Consider the following 7,530-nt stretch of genomic DNA (forward strand, 5'->3'; position numbering starts at 1 on the left):
TAAGCCGAGTCATGGGCGTGCGCCTCGGCTGCAGTGCGCTTTAGGCCTTAACGTCATTACTCTCTCGTTAGAGGCGAGACAGCGGGTTTCGGTTTCGGTCGGCCCGAGGGATTGCGGGAAAAGAGATGCCGCCTTTCATTTTCCGCACTGCGACGTCTCTTTCTGGCTGTCCACTTTTACTTCCTTTTTCGTCTTTGGTCAGTGCGGCGTGCGGCGCAAAGGAGTGTTTTCATAAGGCAACCCGCGGTGGGCTGCAGTGGCGTGGCTTAATTCATGCACAGTCGCATGTAAGTACGTGTATACGAGCGGCTTGCGGGACTGGTCCAGAGTTGCGCTGAACAGGCGTACAGGGAATCAGACTAATGAGGCGGCACACTCGCCGCATAGCAATCGGACAATGTTGCCCGTTCCTGCCTGCAGCTCGCGCGCGCACCGAGCTTGTGTTCGAACCGCGGCACACTTACCTGCTTCTCATCTATGGTCGAAACTAGCGGAATCGTTCCGTCGTGGACAGGAGCGTATTCGTTACACAAAAGCGCGGTAACATTCTACTCGTCGTCTCTTCAACGTTAAATGAATGAATGAATGAATGAATGAATGAATGAATGAATGAATGAATGAATGAATGAATGAATGAATGAATGAATGAATGAATGAATGAATGACCCGGAGGAGGCAGTGAGAAGGAGATAGGAAAGGCACCGAAGCTTGTACCCACTGTATCACCGGTGGGTACCCGGTGGCACTGGGGATCGAACCTCGCACCCCCCGCATGCGAGGCGGATGCTCACCCACAAGGCCATCGACGCGGTTAGACGCTGTAGAGAAAAAAATTCCTATCATAGTCTCTTTAAACAAGCGTTCCGGCTTCTCCTCTCCATCGTGAAAAAAAAAAAAAAAGGAACGGCTTTCTGGGCTGAAGAACTTCCCGCTGTGATGGCTGTGCATCAAGCCATAGAACTGTGTAGAGGCCGTCTTAATATACAGATGCCCCATGTCGAACGGATCGATAACTGCGCATCTCGACGAATTTCATGGTCTGGCTCATGGGCTGTAAAATTCAGAGCAAAGCGGGCCCTCTTTCAAGCTAAGAATCCTGGACTGTTGTTGATAGACAGTAAAGTCTGTTATGCTCTAAAACACTTGCGAGAACCTTACTTTAATTTTTTTTTCTTGAATACCATGTTCTGGATGGCCATTTCTTAAGCAAATATAACGATTTCACTTGGCGATAACAAGACGAGATACTCCTTATTTCTGTCGGCTTGCTCTTTCCGATTTTGCACCCGCTGAGCTTTACGTGCAGCAGCCTAGCGCAAACCAAAGTTAGGCTCTTGAGGAGGCCGTTGGTCTTTGGCCTTTAGCAAGCTCTGCACTGGAACCGACTGAAATCCGGCCTTCATTTGTTTGGCTCTGCAAAGGCGCGACCATTTTTTCTGAAAGATAAACTTTTAAGTTCCCTTTCTTTTGTCTCGTCGAGCAAGATTGCTTGAAACTATTCTCCTCTGCCATGTTTCACAACATGTTGTCATCTGTCTGTTGGCGACGCGTAACTTTACGAGAAACGTGCAGAAAAGAATCGGTTTGCCCGCGCTCTATAGGACCCACCAGCTATACACCGCATCCGAGTGTCGATCATAGGGTATTTGAGGATAAAGGCACTGCGCCTTTTTTTTTTTTTTGTCGTGATCTCGCTCCTACTCGTGGCCTCCAGATGTGCTCCGCAGAAATTCTAAATCACCTTCATTGATTTGTAAGTCTGTTCGATGATGATGTTGTGATATACGCTTCAAATATCCACACCTTATCGACTCAGTAATCTAATTTCGATGGCGGCGAAAGGTTGCTGTGACCACTCTATGGTGACGTCACACGATGTTTGACTTGCACTGATGACCCATATAATCTGTATCAAATTTCGTTCTCAGTATAGAAGCCACAACCGTGAGGTCATCGCTTTTCATAACAGCACACATGTGGAAGTCGCCGCCTTGTACTCGTAGCTACCGCTCGATTGAGAACAACCAGAACTGAGAGACAGCTTGTGCCTCTGCACAGAGCGCCACGGACATGCAAAGGGACTTCGATTTGCCTATAGATCCGCAAGATTTCAATGTGACGTTTACCGGTGTAAGACTGGAAACAAACACTAATTCTGCTATGTCACGGTTACTCCTATGATGGCTCTGGTGATCTCCGCACAGCCATGTGTGCTACCTGGATGTCGAAAGGCGATAAAGTATTGAGGACAACGCAGACAAAAAACGACGAAGTATTAAATGCATCTGCAGTTCATCAAGGGCGTTCTGTTCCGCGCCTGGATGACCTCGATGAAACGAAAAGGTAGAAATCTACAGCGCCACCGTTTTCGCGCCAAATATTTCGGGAATCAGACAGCTAGTAAAGAGGCCGACAGACGTAGAATTAGAAAGAAGGTGTGTCCATCCGCACAAAAGAAAAGGTGGAATGCCACGTGGACATTCTGCGCCAAACGAACGTAGAAAGCTTGGCGACGGTGGCAGAATTGGAAAATTAAGGGAAGCGGCATGGCGCCGAAGGGCACGGGCAGGGCGAATAGCGAACCGAAAGCAAGAAACCTAAAACAGGGTGGGGGTGCTGCGATTCGAGAGAAGGAGGTGGAAGTACAACTTAGAAGCGAAAATTAAAGGTGAATGCGATTTCTGGACGTTGAAGGCACTGGAATGAGATAAGGGGAGGAAACAGACGGAGCTTTCGCAGTCGGGCACAAAAGCTAAGATAAAATGCATAGAAATGTACGTGCTAAAGAGTACTAGCTTGGAAAGAACAGTTCGCGGCAGTTTTAAAGAGAACTTGTAATTACTGCGCATTTCACGAAGCTCTTAGAAGCAGTTATCAGCCCGGGTCGACTGAAAGGCGACTTCTTCTTTGAAGCTTTGAAGAAGTTTCGAAGGACCCCGACCTGCAGGAAGAGGAGAGCGAAGTCCGTTCGTTGAAGTCGTGGCCATTGCATGAAGTTTTGAACAGCGGCCCCTAATTATTTTTACCTAAAAGGCAGATGCCTCTGATAAAAAAATGAAATACGAATGCACAAAAATGTAGCCACGTCGTCATGAAGCTTCACTACTTCGGCACAGTGCTGGGATTTTTCTTTTTTTTTTCGAAGTTAAAGTAGAAATTATTAATCAGCCTAATACAAACATATGGGTTCAATCAGTCGCCAGAAAGTTAATTTGACTCTCTGGATGACCAGCACGTAGAAACAAGCGTGAATAATGTTAGCAGTTAATCACATGACGGTATTGAAATACACGTATGATGATGTCAGCCAGTTTTTTAAGCCCACGCCCAACAATTCCGGACAAAAGCATTTTTGAGCGCGAAACCGTTTATGAACGCAGATTTTTCATATAATGTAAGATTTGACTATAACAATCAATATATCTGCAGACCCCCCGATGGCACTCTTGCATTTTTTTTTTGCTATTAGCGCTTTTCCTTTGGTCAAAAGCGTTCCGCGTTGGCTTTCTATGGCAGTGTTAACTGTTCGATGCGATCGATGGAATCAGTTTAATAAAAAATGTACCGACGATTACGTTACTTCCTAATGCGAAATTTGAGCGCAGCAAATAAGCTGTTTCACCTTTTCGATACATTGAGGCAAAGAAATCGAGCAACACATGTATGCGCTATCACAGAATTTTTTTTTTATTTTTCACACGTATTCCTTTAACAAAGATTCCACTAACAGTTCTTGACAGTCATGAAGGAAGCTTTGTGGCCGGAGAAATAGACTGATATATGTTCGCCAATTCGGCTGTACGCCTTGCTGGACGGTAAATTTATTTTTTGAGGAAAGGAAATGTATCTCTCTCGCATATCTGGGTGGACACCTGCACCTCGCCGTAAGGGAAAGGGGGAAGATGGGAGTGAACGAAGACGCCGTATTAGCTAGACGCGCCTTTGTTCATTCCAAGCCATTCAGCTGGCATTACGGAGTGGCTAGCGTGCTCGTATCGCACTCCGGAGACCCTGGTTCGATTCCCCAACTCGACCAATTTCGTTCTCGGTTTTATTGATTTATGCGGTCTAACTAGAAAGGTTGATTAGGCTATTTCATATTTATATTATTGCATTTCTATCCATCGTGTTCTGTCATTAACCTGTCAATTGTTGGAACTGTCTAGGATGTTCGACACAACGTATATGAAACGAGCAACGTCTTTGAGTGGGGAAGTGCGTGGTGGTGGAGGGAACGCGGCTTCGTACTTATCTGTTTTTTCAGCAGCGTCTCCTTCCGCGGACGCTGTTGTCGCTGCGGCGCGCGTCTTTCTTTTCTTTTCTTCTGACGTCTTCATTCTCCTCTATATTAATTAGTCTAATTGATTAATTAAGCAATTAAGTAAACTCAGTCCAACTTAGTTGCAGCATCACTATACGATCCCTTTGATTGGTTGCATGGTTACTAGCCAAAGTACAATTGGCCCCATTTGAAATTCGCGCACTGTGACGTCACGAGCATTTCGACCAATTGAAAAGCGTGACATTGGGGGCGGAGCTGGTTACGAGGCCGACGCCGACGACGACGCGAAACCCAGGAACGGACGCCAAAGAGCTGCGCTCTAAAAAATTTTGCTACATACCAGAAGAATGTACCATTATCTTCAATATTTCCATAACAGCATCTTACAACTTTCGAATTTTCAAAATTTTCCAATTTTCAAAACGGTTACGCCTTTAACATGGGAGTTTCACTTCTCTTGAGCAGTAAACGTATCGCAAGCATTGAGAGCACAACTAAGACCACCGGGGACAACTGCGTCCTTTTTTTTTTCGTTTTTCCTTCTAGTGAAAATTCCTTGGCTTTTTCTGGGGATTTAAGGCTTGTCGGGCAACAAATGATGCCTTATTTGAGAGAAAATCACAATTAAAATTTTTCCCGCCACTAGATTAAAACTCGAGACATATGCACGGAATAGGACTCCATGATCACTGTTTTCAAGTGAATTGTGGTATAACCTAACCTCTGCGATACGCGCCTAAAAAACTGCGTTGACGCGCTGCAGTGGACTTGCGATATTGGCCAGTAGTGGCGCCACCTGTATTTCATTTTTTTCCCCTTTTTCTAGCTTATAAAAGCTCAGCCTTCAGTGAGAGTAGTGCATTTGTCATCAGAATGCGGCAATCTTTCGGTCATTAGAATGTGGTAATTTCAATAGTCACCAGCTAGGTAATCATCTCCACAATCATTATTTTCTCTTATTTATTTGCTCTCTTGATTTTTGGGCCTGTTTTGTGATCGGTTGCGTAGCCACATCCGAAAATCAAGGTTATGGCCGGTTAGCTTTACAGTCATACATTGCGCCGTGTAGCATCCTGCTGAAACACTGAATGACATGAGAATCCCCGCTCGGGCGGTGCTGTCATCATTAAAAGTAAGCAGAGCGTTGGTCCTAGGTGTTTTCAGCGTCTAAAGACCAATAGGCATGTCCTCTGCAGCCTCCTCCCCAAAAGATTCAAGACTAATTGGCGTTATGTGTCTTCTGTTGGTGGCATTTCTGTTTGTAAACTAATGTGCAGCCACGACCAAGAAGAAACCTTTAACTCGCTTGTGCATCTACCGACGGTGAAGATTCTGGAAAATAAGAACTCGATAGCTATCCCATAGAAGCGGCGCCCAGCGCCGGGCAGCGTGGCCAGAGTTCAACAGCTTGATGGTCAGCAGAGGCTGATTAGAGCAAAATCAATACTTCCAGGACCACTTCTTCGATGTTAGTCATTCCAACGCCTGTCCCACGCGGGGACCAGCGATAAAAAGAAGTCGATATTTCTATAGTTATATCGCGTTGAAGCAGCGCAACATTAAAAATCACATTTCAGGCAATTAAATGTATGAAGTCTAGAGCTAAATTTTGTAAAAAAAAAAATGCTAGGAAGATTTTGTTTGTCGCCACATGAACAATAACAATCCCTCTACAGCTGGAGAAACTCAGTATACCTGTTTGGGCATCTTTTTTTTCCAATACAGTAGAGATTTATGTTGCGCATAAGTGTTAAATAGGGCCTGCTTGGTCATCGCTCAGCTTTGAAAAAAAATGTCACTTTTTATGTTGAAAAATTATTTTGAGACATTCAATCTTGTTCAGGAAAAAATGGATATTTATATCCCGCAAAAAAGAAGTTTTATTTTTCCTTTGTAAGTCTAGCCTACCTGCCCTGTAATACTCCACTCTGCCGGTACGTAATACTGCAGGCTTCTTATGCATGAAATACTATTAAATATGGTGCCATGAAACTTACGTTCAAATGGAAAGCTGATTATCGCTCATGGTTGAGAACTACAAATTCATCGTGCTGACGTGTTGACAGCAGCATACAGGCATCGTGCTTCTCAGCGTGGCACGCAGCGCACTAATCTGCTAACAGATGGCGCCACCGCTGCCTGCAAGCGGCATTGAAAAAGTTGGTCGGCTCAGTGTTCAATTTTTTTGCGCTTCATTCCAAGCCGCGAAGTTAAATTCCTTTTTTTTCCCTCGTCTTCACCGATCAATTTTAGAATATAATGCTAGCGTTTCTGCGCTGTGCTTTCTTGAAAAATCTTCAGTTGTCTGTTTTTGTCTAAGCGTACAAAACGGGCAGGAAACACGAACGAAAAACGACTCAAAACAAACTGCATTCCAGCAGGGGAACACAGTGCAACCAAGTGAACGTCTACATTTGCATAGTGGTGCCAGGCCATTGTTGTCCATGGACTCTGCAGTGTAGAAGCTGTGGTGTCTGGTTTGGCGATATGGCAGTGCAGCATGCGCAATGAAAAAAACGAAAGAAACAAAGGCGCGTGAGCAGGAAGGTCAGGATTGTCGGTAACTTCTCACATCAGTGCTTAATATATAAATAAATTGTTAATTGCAAAAAAAAAAGAAAAAAAAAACCACCCGCCCGAACGGGGGCTCGAACCCCGGACCGTTAGGTTAAAAGCCTAACGCTCTACCGACTGAGCTATCCGGGCGCTTGCGTATATCGGCCGGTATGGCTTGTTTTAAAGGGCATTAGGCCGTATTTTTTTTTTCTTCGCAGCTGATGGATTTGATTTTATTTCTTTTACACTCATTTCCTCCAAATCCAAAGTTTGTTCCTTGCGTATGATTGTCTTCGTGACTCAATTTTCAACCTACGCCCCAGGTGTCTGCCGTAAGCGTTGCTTATTCACAGATTGCGGCCTTGATGCCGCTCAAGGTGGATTCACACGACGGACCGAATCGCAGATCTCGCGGACGAACCGCTCATCACGTGACTGGACGTCACGGATTCATGCCAACCAGCTCATGTCCGCGGACGACGCGGACGGAAAATGCGAGGCGCTTTTTCGCTTTGGGATTCTGGCGGGGAACCAACACGAATTCAGAGTGAAACACCGCGTTGTCTGGCCACCCTGCTACTTTTTGCGCAATTTCTTGAGACAGCAGCATGGGAGTAAACATCACTGTTTACAAGCGAAACGTCTGCATTCGTGCGCACGTGTATTTGTGGTCGTTTGCCGTTTTCGTACTG

The 7,530-nt window shown here is 45.3% G+C and overlaps 1 non-coding gene across 1 annotated transcript; it reads right to left on the reverse strand.

Annotated features, from left to right (window-relative positions):
* Positions 1-6,915: 6,915 nt before the first annotated feature.
* Positions 6,916-6,988, reverse strand: TRNAK-UUU (transfer RNA lysine (anticodon UUU)). The gene has a single exon. It is a non-coding gene; the product is annotated as a tRNA-Lys (tRNA).
* Positions 6,989-7,530: the final 542 nt, after the last annotated feature.

Source organism: Amblyomma mixtum, chromosome 5, assembly GCF_055824585.1.
Source record: "Amblyomma mixtum isolate Tamu chromosome 5, ASM5582458v1, whole genome shotgun sequence".
In the NCBI taxonomy this organism is placed as follows: Eukaryota; Metazoa; Arthropoda; class Arachnida; order Ixodida; family Ixodidae; genus Amblyomma; species Amblyomma mixtum.